This window comes from Balaenoptera physalus (assembly GCF_965194825.1).
Source record: "Balaenoptera physalus genome assembly, chromosome: X".
NCBI lineage: Eukaryota > Metazoa > Chordata > Mammalia > Artiodactyla > Balaenopteridae > Balaenoptera > Balaenoptera physalus.
In genome coordinates this window covers 142,221,912-142,240,446 of record NC_138903.1, presented here as the reverse complement: position 1 = coordinate 142,240,446, position 18,535 = coordinate 142,221,912, and positions in this window count along the sequence as shown.

Genomic DNA, 18,535 nt, shown 5'->3' with positions numbered 1-18,535 from the left:
TTAGGGTAGTTATTAAACCTATCCCACTCTCTAGATACCCCTTAGCACGTAAAGGAATATTATTTGGAGGTCCAGCCATGGAGAAGGGTTTAGACACTAGGATAAGATAAGGAACACACCCAATATAAAGAAATCACATTAGGATTCTCTTTTTAAGTTGTTCCTTAAAACACTAGTGCTTAGGAAATCTATTGGAGGCAGAAGCAGTCGAGGGTAGCCTAGGTTTAGGGTTAGGCTTAGGGTACGGCTTAGGGTACGGCTTAGGGTACGGGTTCGGGGAGGGCTTCGGGTACGGCGTAGGGTATGGGTTAGGGTTAGGGTTAGGGTTAGTGTTAGGGTTAGGGCTCGTTTTAGGGTATTGGTTAGGATTAGGGTACGTGTTAGGGTTAGGGTAGGGTTTAGGGTTAGGGTACGCGTTAGTGTTAGGGTAGTTATTAAACCTATCCCAGTCTCTAGATACCCCTTAGCACGTATAGGAATATTATTTGGAGGTCCAGCCATGGAGAAGAGTTTAGACTCTAGGATAAGATAAGGAACACACCCATTATAAAGAAATCACATTAGGATTCTCTTTTTAAGCTGATCCTTAAAACACTAGTGCTTAGGAAATCTATTGGAGGCAGAAGCAGTCAAGGGTAGCCTAGGGTTAGGGTTAGGCTTAGGGTACGGCTTAGGGTACGGCTTAGGGTACGGGTTCGGGGAGGGCTTCGGGTACGGCGTAGGGTATGGGTTACGGTTAGGGTTAGTGTTAGGGTTAGGGCTCGGTTTAGGGTATTGGTTAGGAAGAGGGTACGTGTTAGGGTTAGGGTAGGGGTTAGGGTTAGGGTACGCGTTAGTGTTAGGGTAGTTATTAAACCTATCCCACTCTCTAGATACCCCTTAGCACGTAAAGGAATATTATTTGGATGTCCAGCCATGGAGAAGAGTTTAGACACTAGGATAAGATAAGGAACACACCCATTATAAAAAATCACATTAGGATTCTCTTTTTAAATTGTTCCTTAAAACACTAGTGCCTAGGAAATCTATTGGAGGCAGAAGCAGTCAAGGGTAGCCTAGGGTTAGGGTTAGGCTTAGGGTACGGCTTAGGGTACGGCTTAGGGTACGTGTTCGGGGAGGGCTTCGGGTAGGGCGTAGGGTATGGGTTACGGTTAGGGTTAGGGTTAGTGTTAGGGTTAGGGCTCGTTTTAGGGTATTGGTTAGGATTAGGGTATGTGTTAGGGTTAGGGTAGGGGTTAGGGTTAGGGTACGCGTTAGTGTTAGGGTAGTTATTAAACCTATCCCACTCTCTAGATACCCCTTAGCACGTAAAGGAATATTATTTGGAGGTCCAGCCATGGAGAAGAGTTTAGACACTAGGATAAGATAAGGAACACACCCATTATAAAGAAATCACATTAGGATTCTCTTTTTAAGCTGTTCCTTAAAACACTAGTGCTTAGGAAATCTATTAGAGGCAGAAGCAGTCAAGGGAAGCCTAGGGTTAGGGTTAGGCTTAGGGTACGGCTTAGGGTAAGGCTTAGGGTACGGGTTGGGGAGGGCTTTGGTACGGCGTAGGGTATGGGTTAGGGTTAGGGTTAGTGTTAGGGTTAGGGCTCGGTTTAGGGTATTGGTTAGGATTAGGGTACGTGTTAGGATTAGGGTAGGGGTTAGCGTTAGGGTACGCGATAGTGTTAGGGTAGTTATTAAACCTAACCCAGTCTCTAGATACCCCTTAGCACGTAAAGGAATATTATTTGGAGGTCCAGCCATGGAGAAGAGTTTAGACACTAGGATAAGATAAGGAACACACCCATTATAAAGAAATCACATTAGGATTCTCTTTTTAAGCTGTTCCTTAAAACACTAGTGCTTAGGAAATCTATTGGAGGCAGAAGCATTCAAGGGTAGCCTAGGGTTAGGGTTAGGCATAGGGTTAGGCTTAGGGTACGGCTTAGGGTACGGGTTCGGGGAGGGGTTCGGGAACGGCGTAGGATATGGGTTAGGGTTAGGGTTAGTGTTAGGGTTAGGGCTCGGTTTAGGGTATTGGTTAGGATTAGGGTACGTGTTAGTGTTAGGGTAGGGGTTAGGGTTAGGGTACGCGTTAGTGTTAGGGTAGTTATTAAACCTATCCCAGTCTCTAGATACCCCTTAGCACGTATAGGAATATTATTTGGAGGTCCAGCCATGGAGAAGAGTTTAGACTCTAGGATAAGATAAGGAACACACCCATTATAAAGAAATCACATTAGGATTCTCTTTTTAAGCTGATCCTTAAAACACTAGTGCTTAGGAAATCTATTGGAGGCAGAAGCAGTCAAGGGTAGCCTAGGGTTAGGGTTAGGCTTAGGGTACGGCTTAGGGTACGGCTTAGGGTACGGGTTCGGGGAGGGCTTCGGGTACGGCGTAGGGTATGGGTTACGGTTAGGGTTAGTGTTAGGGTTAGGGCTCGGTTTAGGGTATTGGTTAGGAAGAGGGTACGTGTTAGGGTTAGGGTAGGGGTTAGGGTTAGGGTACGCGTTAGTGTTAGGGTAGTTATTAAACCTATCCCACTCTCTAGATACCCCTTAGCACGTAAAGGAATATTATTTGGATGTCCAGCCATGGAGAAGAGTTTAGACACTAGGATAAGATAAGGAACACACCCATTATAAAGAAATCACATTAGGATTCTCTTTTTAAGCTGTTCCTTAAAACACTAGTGCTTAGGAAATCTATTGGAGGCAGAAGAAGTCAAGGGTAGCCTAGGGTTAGGGTTAGGCTTGGTGTTAGGCTTAGGGTACGGCTTAGGGTACGGGTTCGGGGAGGGGTTCGGGTACGGCGTAGGGTATGGGTTAGGGTTAGGGTTAGGGTTAGTGTTAGGGTTAGGGCTCCGTTTAGGGTACGTGTTAGGAGTAGGGTACATGTTAGGGTTAGGGTAGGGGTTAGGGTTAGGGTACGCGTTAGTGTTAGGGTAGTTATTAAACCTATCCCACTCTCTAGATACACCTTAGCACGTAAAGGAATATTATTTGGGGGTTCAGCCATGGAGAAGAGTTCAGACACTAGAATAAGATAAGGAACACACCCATTATAAAGAAATCACAATAGGATTCTCTTTTTAAGCTGTTCCTTAAAACACTAGTGCTTAGGAAATCTATTGGAGGCAGAAGCAGTCAAGGGTAGCCTAGGGTTAGGGTTAGGCTTAGGGTACGGCTTAGGGTACGGCTTAGGGTATGGGTTCGGGGAGGGCTTCGGGTAAGGCGTAGGGTATGGGTTAGGGTTAGGGTTAGGGTTAGTGTTAGGGTTAGGGCTCGGTTTAGGGTACGGGTTAGGATTCCGGTATATGTTAGGTTTAGGGTAGGGGTAGGGTTAGGGTACGCGTTAGGGTTAGGGTAGTTATTAAACCTATCCCACTCTCTAGATACACCTTAGCACGTAAAGGAATATTATTTGGGGGTCCAGCCATGGAGAAGAGTTTAGACACTAGGATAAGATAAGGAACACACCCATTATAAAGAAATCACATTAGGATTCTCTTTTTAAGCTGTTCCTTAAAACACTAGTGCTTAGGAAATCTATTGGAGGCAGAAGCAGTCAAGGGAAGCCTAGGGTTAGGGTTAGGCTTAGGGTACGGCTTAGGGTAAGGCTTAGGGTATGGGTTCGGGGAGGGCTTCTGGTACGGCGTAGGGTATTGGTTAGGGTTAGGGTTAGTGTTAGGGTTAGGGCTCGGTTTAGGGTATTGTTTAGGATTAGGGTACATGTTAGGGTTAGGGTAGGGGTTAGCGTTAGGGTACGCGTTAGTGTTAGGGTAGTTATTAAACCTATCCCAGTCTCTAGATACCCCTTAGCACGTAAAAGAATATTATTTGGAGGTCCAGCCATGGAGAAGAGTTTAGACACTAGGATAAGATAAGGAACACACCCATTATAAAGAAATCACATTAGGATTCTCTTTTTAAGCTGTTCCTTAAAACACTAGTGCTTAGGAAATCTATTGGAGGCAGAAGCATTCAAGGGTAGCCTAGGGTTAGGGTTAGGCATAGGGTTAGGCTTAGGGTACGGCTTAGGGTACGGGTTCGGGGAGGGGTTCCGGAACGGCGTAGGGTATGGGTTAGGGTTAGGGTTAGTGTTAGGGTTAGGGCTCGGTTTAGGGTACGGGTTAGGATTAGGGTACATGTTAGGGTTAGGGTAGGTGTTAGGGTTAGGGTACGCGTTAGGGTTAGGGTAGTTATTAAACCTATCCCACTCTCTAGATACACCTTAGCACGTAAAGGAATATTATTTGGGGGTCCAGCCATGGAGAAGAGTTTAGACACTAGGATAAGATAAGGAACACACCCATTATAAAGAAATCACATTAGGATTCTCTTTTTAAGCTGTTCCTTAAAACACTAGTGCTTAGGAAATCTATTGGAGGCAGAAGCATTCAAGAGTAGCCTAGGGTTAGGGTTAGGCTTAGGGTACGGCTTAGGGTACGGCTTAGGGTACGGGTTCGGGGAGGGCTTCGGGTACGGCGTAGGGCATGGGTTAGGGTTAGGGTTAGGGTTAGTGTTAGGGTTAGGGCTCTGTTTAGGGTATTGGTTAGGATTAGGGTACGTGTTAGTGTTATGGTAGGGGTTAGGGTTATGGTACGCGTTAGTGTTAGGGTAGTTATTAAACCTATCCCAGTCTCTAGATACCCCTTAGCACGTAAAGGAATATTATTTGGAGGTCCAGCCATGGAGAAGACTTTAGACACTAGGATAAGATAAGGAACACACCCATTATAAAAAATCACATTAGGATTCTCTTTTTAAATTGTTCCTTAAAACACTAGTGCCTAGGAAATCTATTGGAGGCAGAAGCAGTCAAGGGTAGCCTAGGGTTAGGGTTAGGCTTAGGGTACGGCTTAGGGTACGGCTTAGGGTACGTGTTCGGGGAGGGCTTCGGGTAGGGCGTAGGGTATGGGTTAGGGTTAGGGTTAGGGATAGTGTTAGGGTTAGGGCTCGGTTTAGGGTATTGGTTAGGATTAGGGTATGTGTTAGGGTTAGGGTAGGGGTTAGGGTTAGGGTACGCGTTAGTGTTAGGGTAGTTATTAAACCTATCCCACTCTCTAGATACCCCTTAGCACGTAAAGGAATATTATTTGGAGGTCCAGCCATGGAGAAGAGTTTAGACACTAGGATAAGATAAGGACACACCCATTATAAAGAAATCACATTAGGATTCTCTTTTTAAGCTGTTCCTTAAGACACTAGTGCTTAGGAAATCTATTGGAGGCAGAAGCATTCAAGAGTAGCCTAGGGTTAGGGTTAGGCTTAGGGTACGGCTTAGGGTACGGCTTAGGGTACGGGTTCGGGGAAGGGTTCGGGAACGGCGTAGGGTATGGGTTGGGGTTAGGGTTAGGGTTAGTGTTAGGGTTAGGGCTCGGTTTAGGTTACGGATTAGGATTAGGGTACATGTTAGGGTTAGGGTAGGGGTTAGGGTTAGGGTACGCGTTAGGGTTAGGGTAGTTATTAAACCTATCCCACTCTCTAGATACCCCTTAGCACGTAAAGGAATATTATTTGGAGTTCCAACCATGGAGAAGAGTTTAGACACTAGGATAAGATAAGGAACACACCCATTATAAAGAAATCACATTAGGATTCTCTTTTTAAGCTGTTCCTTAAAACACTAGTGCTTAGGAAATCTATTGGAGGCAGAAGCAGTCAAGGGTAGCCTAGGGTTAGGGTTAGGCTTAGGGTACGGCTTAGGGTACGGCTTAGGGTACGGGTTCGGGGAGGGCTTCGGGTACGGCGTAGGGTATGGGTTAGGGTTAGGGTTAGGGTTAGTGTTAGGGTTAGGGCTCGGTTTAGGGTATTGGTTAGGATTAGGGTACGTGTTAGTGTTATGGTAGGGGTTAGGGTTATGGTACGCGTTAGTGTTAGGGTAGTTATTAAACCTATCCCAGTCTCTAGATACCCCTTAGCACGTAAAGGAATATTATTTGGAGGTCCAGCCATGGAGAAGAGTTTAGACACTAGGATAAGATAAGGAACACACCCATTATAAAAAATCACATTAGGATTCTCTTTTTAAATTGTTCCTTAAAACACTAGTGCCTAGGAAATCTATTGGAGGCAGAAGCAGTCAAGGGTAGCCTAGGGTTAGGGTTAGGCTTAGGGTAAGGCTTAGGGTACGGCTTAGGGTACGTGTTCGGGGAGGGCTTCGGGTAGGGCGTAGGGTATGGGTTAGGGTTAGGGTTAGGGTTAGTGTTAGGGTTAGGGCTCGGTTTAGGGTATTGGTTAGGATTAGGGTATGTGTTAGGGTTAGGGTAGGGGTTAGGGTTAGGGTACGCGTTAGTGTTAGGGTAGTTATTAAACCTATCCCACTCTCTAGATACCCCTTAGCACGTAAAGGAATATTATTTGGAGGTCCAGCCATGGAGAAGAGTTTAGACACTAGGATAAGATAAGGACACACCCATTATAAAGAAATCACATTAGGATTCTCTTTTTAAGCTGTTCCTTAAAACACTAGTGCTTAGGAAATCTATTGGAGGCAGAAGCATTCAAGAGTAGCCTAGTGTTAGGGTTAGGCTTAGGGTACGGCTTAGGGTACGGCTTAGGGTACGGATTCGGGGAAGGGTTCGGGAACGGCGTAGGGTATGGGTTGGGGTTAGGGTTAGGGTTAGTGTTAGGGTTAGGGCTCGGTTTAGGTTACGGATTAGGATTAGGGTACATGTTAGGGTTAGGGTAGGGGTTAGGGTTAGGGTACGCGTTAGGGTTAGGGTAGTTATTAAACCTATCCCACTCTCTAGATACCCCTTAGCACGTAAAGGAATATTATTTGGAGTTCCAACCATGGAGAAGAGTTTAGACACTAGGATAAGATAAGGAACACACCCATTATAAAGAAATCACATTAGGATTCTCTTTTTAAGCTGTTCCTTAAAACACTAGTTCTTAGGAAATCTATTGGAGGCAGAAGCAGTCAAGGGTAGCCTAGGGTTAGGGTTAGGCTTAGGGTACGGCTTAGGGTACTGCTTAGGGTACGGGTTCGGGGAGGGCTTCTGGTACGGCGTAGGATATGGGTTAGGGTTACTGTTAGGGTTAGTGTTAGGGTTAGGGCTCGGTTTAGGGTATTGGATAGGATTAGGGTACGTGTTAGGGTTAGGGTAGGGGTTAGGGTTAGGGTACGCGTTAGTGTTAGGTTATTTATTAAACCTATCCCACTCTCTAGATACCCCTTAGCACGTAAAGGAATATTATTTGGAGGTACAGCCATGGAGAAGAGTTTAGACACTAGGATAAGATAAGGAACACACCCATTATAAAGAAATCACATTAGGATTCTCTTTTTAAGCTGTTCCTTAAAACACTAGTGCTTAGGAAATCTATTGGAGGCAGAAGCATTCAAGGGTAGCCTAGGGTTAGGGTTAGGCTTAGGGTTAGGCTTAGGGTACGGCTTAGGGTACGAGTTTGGGGAGGGGTTCGGGAACGGCGTAGGTTTTGGGTTAGGGTTAGGGTTAGGGTTAGTGTTAGGGTTAGGGCTCGGTTTAGGGTACGGGTTAGGATTCGGGTACATGTTAGGGTTAGGGTAGGGGTAGGGTTAGGGTACGCGTTAGGGTTAGGGTAGTTATTAAACCTATCCCACTCTCTAGATACACCTTAGCACGTAAAGGAATATTATTTGGGGGTCCAGCCATGGAGAAGAGTTTAGACACTAGGATAAGATAAGGAACACACCCATTATAAAGAAATCACATTAGGATTCTCTTTTTAAGCTGTTCCTTAAAACACTAGTGCTTAGGAAATCTATTGGAGGCAGAAGCAGTCAAGGGAAGCCTAGGGTTAGGGTTAGGCTTAGGGTACGGCTTAGGGTAAGGCTTAGGGTACGGGTTGGGGAGGGCTTTGGTACGGCGTAGGGTATGGGTTAGGGTTAGGGTTAGTTTTAGGGTTAGGGCTCGGTTTAGGGTATTGGTTAGGATTAGGGTACGTGTTAGGATTAGGGTAGGGGTTAGCGTTAGGGTACGCGATAGTGTTAGGGTAGTTATTAAACCTAACCCAGTCTCTAGATACCCCTTAGCACGTAAAGGAATATTATTTGGAGGTCCAGCCATGGAGAAGAGTTTAGACACTAGGATAAGATAAGGAACACACCCATTATAAAGAAATCACATTAGGATTCTCTTTTTAAGCTGTTCCTTAAAACACTAGTGCTTAGGAAATCTATTGGAGGCAGAAGCATTCAAGGGTAGCCTAGGGTTAGGGTTAGGCATAGGGTTAGGCTTAGGGTACGGCTTAGGGTACGGGTTCGGGGAGGGGTTCGGGAACGGCGTAGGATATGGGTTAGGGTTAGGGTTAGTGTTAGGGTTAGGGCTCGGTTTAGGGTACGGGTTAGGATTAGGGTACATGTTAGGGTTAGGGTAGGTGTTAGGGTTAGGGTACGCGTTAGGGTTAGGGTAGTTATTAAACCTATCCCACTCTCTAGATACACCTTAGCACGTAAAGGAATATTATTTGGGGGTCCAGCCATGGAGAAGAGTTTAGACACTAGGATAAGATAAGGAACACACCCATTATAAAGAAATCACATTAGGATTCTCTTTTTAAGCTGTTCCTTAAAACACTAGTGCTTAGGAAATCTATTGGAGGCAGAAGCAGTCAAGGGTAGCCTAGGTTTAGGGTTAGGCTTAGGGTACGGCTTAGGGTACGGCTTAGGGTACGGGTTCGGGGAGGGCTTCGGGTACGGCGTAGGGTATGGGTTAGGGTTAGGGTTAGGGTTAGTGTTAGGGTTAGGGCTCGTTTTAGGGTATTGGTTAGGATTAGGGTACGTGTTAGGGTTAGGGTAGGGTTTAGGGTTAGGGTACGCGTTAGTGTTAGGGTAGTTATTAAACCTATCCCAGTCTCTAGATACCCCTTAGCACGTATAGGAATATTATTTGGAGGTCCAGCCATGGAGAAGAGTTTAGACTCTAGGATAAGATAAGGAACACACCCATTATAAAGAAATCACATTAGGATTCTCTTTTTAAGCTGATCCTTAAAACACTAGTGCTTAGGAAATCTATTGGAGGCAGAAGCAGTCAAGGGTAGCCTAGGGTTAGGGTTAGGCTTAGGGTACGGCTTAGGGTACGGCTTAGGGTACGGGTTCGGGGAGGGCTTCGGGTACGGCGTAGGGTATGGGTTAGGGTTAGGGTTAGTGTTAGGGTTAGGGCTCGGTTTAGGGTATTGGTTAGGAAGAGGGTACGTGTTAGGGTTAGGGTAGGGGTTAGGGTTAGGGTACGCGTTAGTGTTAGGGTAGTTATTAAACCTATCCCACTCTCTAGATACCCCTTAGCACGTAAAGGAATATTATTTGGATGTCCAGCCATGGAGAAGAGTTTAGACACTAGGATAAGATAAGGAACACACCCATTATAAAGAAATCACATTAGGATTCTCTTTTTAAGCTGTTCCTTAAAACACTAGTGCTTAGGAAATCTATTGGAGGCAGAAGAAGTCAAGGGTAGCCTAGGGTTAGGGTTAGGCTTGGTGTTAGGCTTAGGGTACGGCTTAGGGTACGGGTTCGGGGAGGGGTTCGGGTACGGCGTAGGGTATGGGTTAGGGTTAGGGTTAGGGTTAGTGTTAGGGTTAGGGCTCCGTTTAGGGTACGTGTTAGGAGTAGGGTACATGTTAGGGTTAGGGTAGGGGTTAGGGTTAGGGAACGCGTTAGTGTTAGGGTAGTTATTAAACCTATCCCACTCTCTAGATACACCTTAGCACGTAAAGGAATATTATTTGGGGGTTCAGCCATGGAGAAGAGTTCAGACACTAGAATAAGATAAGGAACACACCCATTATAAAGAAATCACATTAGGATTCTCTTTTCAAGCTGTTCCTTAAAACACTAGTGCTTAGGAAATCTATTGGAGGCAGAAGCATTCAAGAGTAGCCTAGGGTTAGGGTTAGGCTTAGGGTACGGCTTAGGGTACGGCTTAGGGTACGGGTTCGGGTACGGCGTAGGGTATGGGTTAGAGTTAGGGTTAGGGTTAGTGTTAGGGTTAGGGCTCGGTTTAGGGTATTGGTTAGGATTAGGGTACGTGTTAGTGTTAGGGTAGGGGTTAGGGTTAGGGTACGCGTTAGTGTTAGGGTAGTTATTAAACCTATCCCACTCTCTAGATACCCCTTAGCACGTAAAGGAATATTATTTGGAGGTCCAGCCATGGAGAAGAGTTTAGACACTAGGATAAGATAAGGAACACACCCATTATAAAGAAATCACATTAGGATTCTCTTTTTAAGCTGTTCCTTAAAACACTATTGCTTAGGAAATCTATTGGAGGCAGAAGCAGTCAAGGGTAGCCTAGGTTTAGGGTTAGGCTTAGGGTACGGCTTAGGGTACGGCTTAGGGTACGGGTTCGGGGAGGGCATCGGGTACGGCGTAGGGTATGGGTTAGGGTTAGGGTTAGGGTTAGTGTTAGGGTTAGGGCTCGGTTTAGGGTATTGGTTAGGATTAGGGTACGTGTTAGGGTTAGGGTAGGGTTTAGGGTTAGGGTACGCGTTAGTGTTAGGGTAGTTATTAAACCTATCCCAGTCTCTAGATACCCCTTAGCACGTATAGGAATATTATTTGGAGGTCCAGCAATGGAGAAGAGTTTAGACACTAGGATAAGTTAAGGACACACCCATTATAAAGAAATCACATTAGGATTCTCTTTTTAAGCTGTTCCTTAAAACACTAGTGCTTAGGAAATCTATTGGAGGCAGAAGCATTCAAGAGTAGCCTAGGGTTAGGGTTAGGCTTAGTGTACGGCATAGGGTACGGCTTAGGGTACGGGTTCGGGGAAGGGTTCGGGAATGGCGTAGGGTATGGTTTAGGGTTAGGGTTAGGGTTAGTGTTAGGGTTAGGGCTCGGTTTAGGGTACGGGTTAGGATTAGGGTACATGTAAGGGTTAGGGTAGGGGTTAGGGTTAGGGTACGCGTTAGGGTTAGGGTAGTTATTAAACCTATCCGACTCTCTAGATACCCCTTAGCACGTAAAGGAATATTATTTGGAGTTCCAGCCATGGAGAAGAGTTTAGACACTAGGATAAGATAAGGAACACACCCATTATAAAGAAATCACATTAGGATTCTCTTTTTAAGCTGTTCCTTAAAACACTAGTGCTTAGGAAATCTATTGGAGGCAGAAGCAGTCAAGGGTAGCCTAGGGTTAGGGTTAGGCTTAGGGTACGGCTTAGGGTACGGCTTAGGGTACGGGTTCGGGGAGGGCTTCGGGTACGGCGTAGGGTATGGGTTAGGGTTAGGGTTAGGGTTAGTGTTAGGGTTAGGGCTCGGTTTAGGGTATTGGTTAGGATTAGGGTACGTGTTAGTGTTAGGGTAGGGGTTAGGGTTATGGTATGCGTTAGTGTTAGGGTAGTTATTAAACCTATCCCAGTCTCTAGATACCCCTTAGCACGTAAAGGAATATTATTTGGAGGTCCAGCCATGGAGAAGAGTTTAGACACTAGGATAAGATAAGGAACACACCCATTATAAAAAATCACATTAGGATTCTCTTTTTAAATTGTTCCTTAAAACACTAGTGCCTAGGAAATCTATTGGAGGCAGAAGCAGTCAAGGGTAGCCTAGGGTTAGGGTTAGGCTTAGGGTACGGCTTAGGGTACGGCTTAGGGTACGTGTTCGGGGAGGGCTTCGGGTAGGGCGTAGGGTATGGGTTAGGGTTAGGGTTAGGGTTAGTGTTAGGGTTAGGGCTCGGTTTAGGGTATTGGTTAGGATTAGGGTATGTGTTAGGGTTAGGGTAGGGGTTAGGGTTAGGGTACGCGTTAGTGTTAGGGTAGTTATTAAACCTATCCCACTCTCTAGATACCCCTTAGCACGTAAAGGAATATTATTTGGAGGTCCAGCCATGGAGAAGAGTTTAGACACTAGGATAAGATAAGGACACACCCATTATAAAGAAATCACATTAGGATTCTCTTTTTAAGCTGTTCCTTAAAACACTAGTGCTTAGGAAATCTATTGGAGGCAGAAGCATTCAAGAGTAGCCTAGGGTTAGGGTTAGGCTTAGGGTACGGCTTAGGGTACGGCTTAGGGTACGGGTTCGGGGAAGGGTTCGGGAACGGCGTAGGGTATGGGTTGGGGTTAGGGTTAGGGTTAGTGTTAGGGTTAGGGCTCGGTTTAGGTTACGGATTAGGATTAGGGTACATGTTAGGGTTAGGGTAGGGGTTAGGGTTAGGGTACGCATTAGGGTTAGGGTAGTTATTAAACCTATCCCACTCTCTAGATACCCCTTAGCACGTAAAGGAATATTATTTGGAGTTCCAACCATGGAGAAGAGTTTAGACACTAGGATAAGATAAGGAACACACCCATTATAAAGAAATCACATTAGGATTCTCTTTTTAAGCTGTTCCTTAAAACACTAGTTCTTAGGAAATCTATTGGAGGCAGAAGCAGTCAAGGGTAGCCTAGGGTTAGGGTTAGGCTTAGGGTACGGCTTAGGGTACGGCTTAGGGTACGGGTTCGGGGAGGGCTTCGGGTACGGCGTAGGATATGGGTTAGGGTTAGTGTTAGGGTTAGTGTTAGGGTTAGGGCTCGGTTTAGGGTATTGGATAGGATTAGGGTACGTGTTAGGGTTAGGGTAGGGGTTAGGGTTAGGGTACGCGTTAGTGTTAGGTTATTTATTAAACCTATCCCACTCTCTAGATACCCCTTAGCACGTAAAGGAATATTATTTGGAGGTACAGCCATGGAGAAGAGTTTAGACACTAGGATAAGATAAGGAACACACCCATTATAAAGAAATCACATTAGGATTCTCTTTTTAAGCTGTTCCTTAAAACACTAGTGCTTAGGAAATCTATTGGAGGCAGAAGCATTCAAGGGTAGCCTAGGGTTAGGGTTAGGCTTAGGGTTAGGCTTAGGGTACGGCTTAGGGTACGGGTTTGGGGAGGGGTTCGGGAACGGCGTAGGTTTTGGGTTAGGGTTAGGGTTAGGGTTAGTGTTAGGGTTAGGGCTCGGTTTAGGGTACGGGTTAGGATTCGGGTACATGTTAGGGTTAGGGTAGGGGTAGGGTTAGGGTACGCGTTAGGGTTAGGGTAGTTATTAAACCTATCCCACTCTCTAGATACACCTTAGCACGTAAAGGAATATTATTTGGGGGTCCAGCCATGGAGAAGAGTTTAGACACTAGGATAAGATAAGGAACACACCCATTATAAAGAAATCACATTAGGATTCTCTTTTTAAGCTGTTCCTTAAAACACTAGTGCTTAGGAAATCTATTGGAGGCAGAAGCAGTCAAGGGAAGCCTAGGGTTAGGGTTAGGCTTAGGGTACGGCTTAGGGTAAGGCTTAGGGTACGGGTTGGGGAGGGCTTTGGTACGGCGTAGGGTATGGGTTAGGGTTAGGGTTAGTTTTAGGGTTAGGGCTCGGTTTAGGGTATTGGTTAGGATTAGGGTACGTGTTAGGATTAGGGTAGGGGTTAGCGTTAGGGTACGCGATAGTGTTAGGGTAGTTATTAAACCTAACCCAGTCTCTAGATACCCCTTAGCACGTAAAGGAATATTATTTGGAGGTCCAGCCATGGAGAAGAGTTTAGACACTAGGATAAGATAAGGAACACACCCATTATAAAGAAATCACATTAGGATTCTCTTTTTAAGCTGTTCCTTAAAACACTAGTGCTTAGGAAATCTATTGGAGGCAGAAGCATTCAAGGGTAGCCTAGGGTTAGGGTTAGGCATAGGGTTAGGCTTAGGGTACGGCTTAGGGTACGGGTTCGGGGAGGGGTTCGGGAACGGCGTAGGGTATGGGTTAGGGTTAGGTTTAGTGTTAGGGTTAGGGCTCGGTTTAGGGTACGGGTTAGGATTAGGGTACATGTTAGGGTTAGGGTAGGTGTTAGGGTTAGGGTACGCGTTAGGGTTAGGGTAGTTATTAAACCTATCCCACTCTCTAGATACACCTTAGCACGTAAAGGAATATTATTTGGGGGTCCAGCCATGGAGAAGAGTTTAGACACTAGTATAAGATAAGGAACAAACCCATTATAAAGAAATCACATTAGGATTCTCTTTTTAAGCTGTTCCTTAAAACACTAGTGCTTAGGAAATCTATTGGAGGCAGAAGCAGTCAAGGGTAGCCTAGGGTTAGGGTTAGGCTTAGGGTACGGCTTAGGGTACGGCTTAGGGTACGGGTTCGGGGAGGGCTTCGGGTACGGCGTAGGGTATGGGTTAGAGTTAGGGTTAGGGTTAGTGTTAGGGTTAGGGCTCGGTTTAGGGTATTGGTTAGGATTAGGGTACGTGTTAGTGTTAGGGTAGGGGTTAGGGTTAGGGTACGCGTTAGAGTTAGGGTAGTTATTAAACCTATCCCACTCTCTAGATACCCCTTAGCACGTAAAGGAATATTATTTGGAGGTCCAGCCATGGAGAAGAGTTTAGACACTAGGATAAGATAAGGAACACACCCAATATAAAGAAATCACATTAGGATTCTCTTTTTAAGTTGTTCCTTAAAACACTAGTGCTTAGGAAATCTATTGGAGGCAGAAGCAGTCAAGGGTAGCCTAGGTTTAGGGTTAGGCTTAGGGTACGGCTTAGGGTACGGCTTAGGGTACGGGTTCGGGGAGGGCTTCGGGTACGGCGTAGGGTATGGGTTAGGGTTAGGTTTAGTGTTAGGGTTAGGGCTCGGTTTAGGGTATTGGTTAGGAAGAGGGTACGTGTTAGGGTTAGGGTAGGGGTTAGGGTTAGGGTACGCGTTAGTGTTAGGGTAGTTATTAAACCTATCCCACTCTCTAGATACCCCTTAGCACGTAAAGGAATATTATTTGGATGTCCAGCCATGGAGAAGAGTTTAGACACTAGGATAAGATAAGGAACACACCCATTATAAAAAAATCACATTAGGATTCTCTTTTTAAGCTGTTCCTTAAAACACTAGTGCTTAGGAAATCTATTGGAGGCAGAAGCAGTCAAGGGTAGCCTAGGGTTAGGGTTAGGCTTAGGGTACGGCTTAGGGTACGGCTTAGGGTATGGGTTCGGGGAGGGCTTCGGGTAAGGCGTAGGGTATGGGTTAGGGTTAGGGTTAGGGTTAGTGTTAGGGTTAGGGCTCGGTTTAGGGTACGGGTTAGGATTCGGGTATATGTTAGGTTTAGGGTAGGGGTAGGGTTAGGGTACGCGTTAGGGTTAGGGTAGTTATTAAACCTATCCCACTCTCTAGATACACCTTAGCACGTAAAGGAATATTATTTGGGGGTCCAGCCATGGAGAAGAGTTTAGACACTAGGATAAGATAAGGAACACACCCATTATAAACAAATCACATTAGGATTCTCTTTTTAAGCTGTTCCTTAAAACACTAGTGCTTAGGAAATCTTTTGGAGGCAGAAACAGTCAAGGGAAGCCTAGGGTTAGGGTTAGGCTTAGGGTACGGCTTAGGGTAAGGCTTAGGGTATGGGTTCGGGGAGGGCTTCTGGTACGGCGTAGGGTATTGGTTAGGGTTAGGGTTAGTGTTAGGGTTAGGGCTCGGTTTAGGGTATTGGTTAGGATTAGGGTACGTGTTAGGGTTAGGGTAGGGGTTAGCGTTAGGGTACGCGTTAGTGTTAGGGTAGTTATTAAACCTATCCCAGTCTCTAGATACCCCTTAGCACGTAAAAGAATATTATTTGGAGGTCCAGCCATGGAGAAGAGTTTAGACACTAGGATAAGATAAGGAACACACCCATTATAAAGAAATCACATTAGGATTCTCTTTTTAAGCTGTTCCTTAAAACACTAGTGCTTAGGAAATTTATTGGAGGCAGAAGCATTCAAGGGTAGCCTAGGGTTAGGGTGAGGCTTAGGGTTAGGCTTAGGGTACGGCTTGGGGTACGGGTTCGGGGAGGGGTTCGGGAATGGCGTAGGGTATGGGTTAGGGTTAGGGTTAGGGTTAGTGTTAGGGTTAGGGCTCGGTTTAGGGTACGGGTTAGGATTAGGGTACATGTTAGGGTTAGGGTAGGGGTTAGGGTTAGGGTACGCGTTAGTGTTAGTGTAGTTATTAAACCTATCCCAGTCTCTAGATACCCCTTAGCACGTAAAGGAATATTATTTGGAGGTCCAGCCATGGAGAAGAGTTTAGACACTAGGATAAGATAAGGAACACACCCATTATAGAAGAAATCACATTAGGATTCTCTTTTTAAGCTGTTCCTTAAAACACTAGTGCTTAGGAAATCTATTGGAGGCAGAAGCAGTCAAGGGTAACCAAGGGTTAGGGTTAGGCTTGGGGTTAGGCTTAGGGTACGGCTTAGGGTATGGGTTCGGGGAGGGGTTCGGGTACGGCGTAGGGTATGGGTTAGGGTTAGGGTTAGGGTTAGTGTTAGGGTTAGCGCTCGGTTTAGGGTATTGGTTAGGATTAGGGTACGTGTTAGGGTTAGGGTAGGGGTTAGGGTTAGGGTACGCGTTAGTGTTAGGGTAGTTATTAAACCTATCCCACTCTCTAGATACCCCTTAGCACGTAAAGGAACATTATTTGGGGGTTCAGCCATGGAGAAGAGTTCAGACACTAGAATAAGATAAGGAACACACCCATTATAAAGAAATCACAATAGGATTCTCTTTTTAAGCTGTTCCTTAAAACACTAGTGCTTAGGAAATCTATTGGAGGCAGAAGCAGTCAAGGGTAGCCTAGGGTTAGGGTTAGGCTTAGGGTACGGCTTAGGGTACGGCTTAGGGTATGGGTTCGGGGAGGGCTTCGGGTAAGGCGTAGGGTATGGGTTAGGGTTAGGGTTAGGGTTAGTGTTAGGGTTAGGGCTCGGTTTAGGGTACGTGTTAGAATTCGGGTACATGTTAGGTTTAGGGTAGGGGTAGGGTTAGGGTACGCGTTAGGGTTAGGGTAGTTATTAAACCTATCCCACTCTCTAGATACACCTTAGCACGTAAAGGAATATTATTTGGGGGTCCAGCCATGGAGAAGAGTTTAGACACTAGGATAAGATAAGGAACACACCCATTATAAAGAAATCACATTAGGATTCTCTTTTTAAGCTGTTCCTTAAAACACTAGTGCTTAGGAAATCTATTGGAGGCAGAAGCAGTCAAGGGAAGCCTAGGGTTAGGGTTAGGCTTAGGGTACGGCTTAGGGTAAGGCTTAGGGTATGGGTTCGGGGAGGGCTTCTGGTACGGCGTAGGGTATTGGTTAGGGTTAGGGTTAGTGTTAGGGTTAGGGCTCGGTTTAGGGTATTGGTTAGGATTAGGGTACGTGTTAGGGTTAGGGTAGGGTTTAGCGTTAGGGTACGCGTTAGTGTTAGGGTAGTTATTAAACCTATCCCAGTCTCTAGATACCCCTTAGCACGTAAAAGAATATTATTTGGAGGTCCAGCCATGGAGAAGAGTTTAGACACTAGGATAAGATAAGGAACACACCCATTATAAAGAAATCACATTAGGATTCTCTTTTTAAGCTGTTCCTTAAAACACTAGTGCTTAGGAAATCTATTGGAGGCAGAAGCATTCAAGGGTAGCCTAGGGTTAGGGTGAGGCTTAGGGTTAGGCTTAGGGTACGGCTTGGGGTACGGGTTCGGGGAGGGGTTCGGGAACGGCGTAGGGTATGGGTTAGGGTTAGGGTTAGGGTTAGTGTTAGGGTTAGGGCTCGGTTTAGGGTACGGGTTAGGATTAGGGTACATGTTAGGGTTAGGGTAGGGGTTAGGGTTAGGGTACGCGTTAGTGTTAGGGTAGTTATTAAACCTATCCCAGTCTCTAGATACCCCTTAGCACGTAAAGGAATATTATTTGGAGGTCCAGCCATGGAGAAGAGTTTAGACACTAGGATAAGATAAGGAACACACCCATTATAAAGAAATCACATTAGGATTCTCTTTTTAAGCTGTTCCTTAAAACACTAGTGCTTAGGAAATCTATTGGAGGCAGAAGCAGTCAAGGGTAACCAAGGGTTAGGGTTAGGCTTGGGGTTAGGCTTAGGGTACGGCTTGGGGTACGGGTTCGGGGAGGGGTTCGGGTACGGCGTAGGGTATGGGTTAGGGTTAGGGTTAGGGTTAGTGTTAGGGTTAGGGCTCGGTTTAGGGTATTGGTTAGGATTAGGGTACGTGTTAGGGTTAGGGTAGGGGTTAGGGTTAGGGTACGCGTTAGTGTTAGGGTAGTTATTAAACCTATCCCACTCTCTAGATACCCCTTAGCACGTAAAGGAATATTATTTGGAGGTCCAGCCATGGAGAAGAGTTTAGACACTAGGATAAGATAAGGACACACCCATTATAAAGAAATCACATTAGGATTCTCTTTTTAAGCTGTTCCTTAAAACTCTAGTGCTTAGGAAATCTATTGGAGGCAGAAGCATTCAAGAGTAGCCTAGGGTTAGGGTTAGGCTTAGGGTACGGCTTAGGGTACGGCTTAGGGTACGGGTTCGGGGAAGGGTTCGGGAACGGCGTAGGGTATGGGATAGGGTTAGGGTTAGGGTTAGTGTTAGGGTTAGGGCTCGGTTTAGGGTACGGGTTAGGATTAGGGTACATGTTAGGGTTAGGGTAGGGGTTAGGGTTAGGGTACGCGTTAGGGTTAGGGTAGTTATTAAACCTATCCCACTCTCTAGATACCCCTTAGCACGTAAAGGAATATTATTTGGAGTTCCAGCCATGGA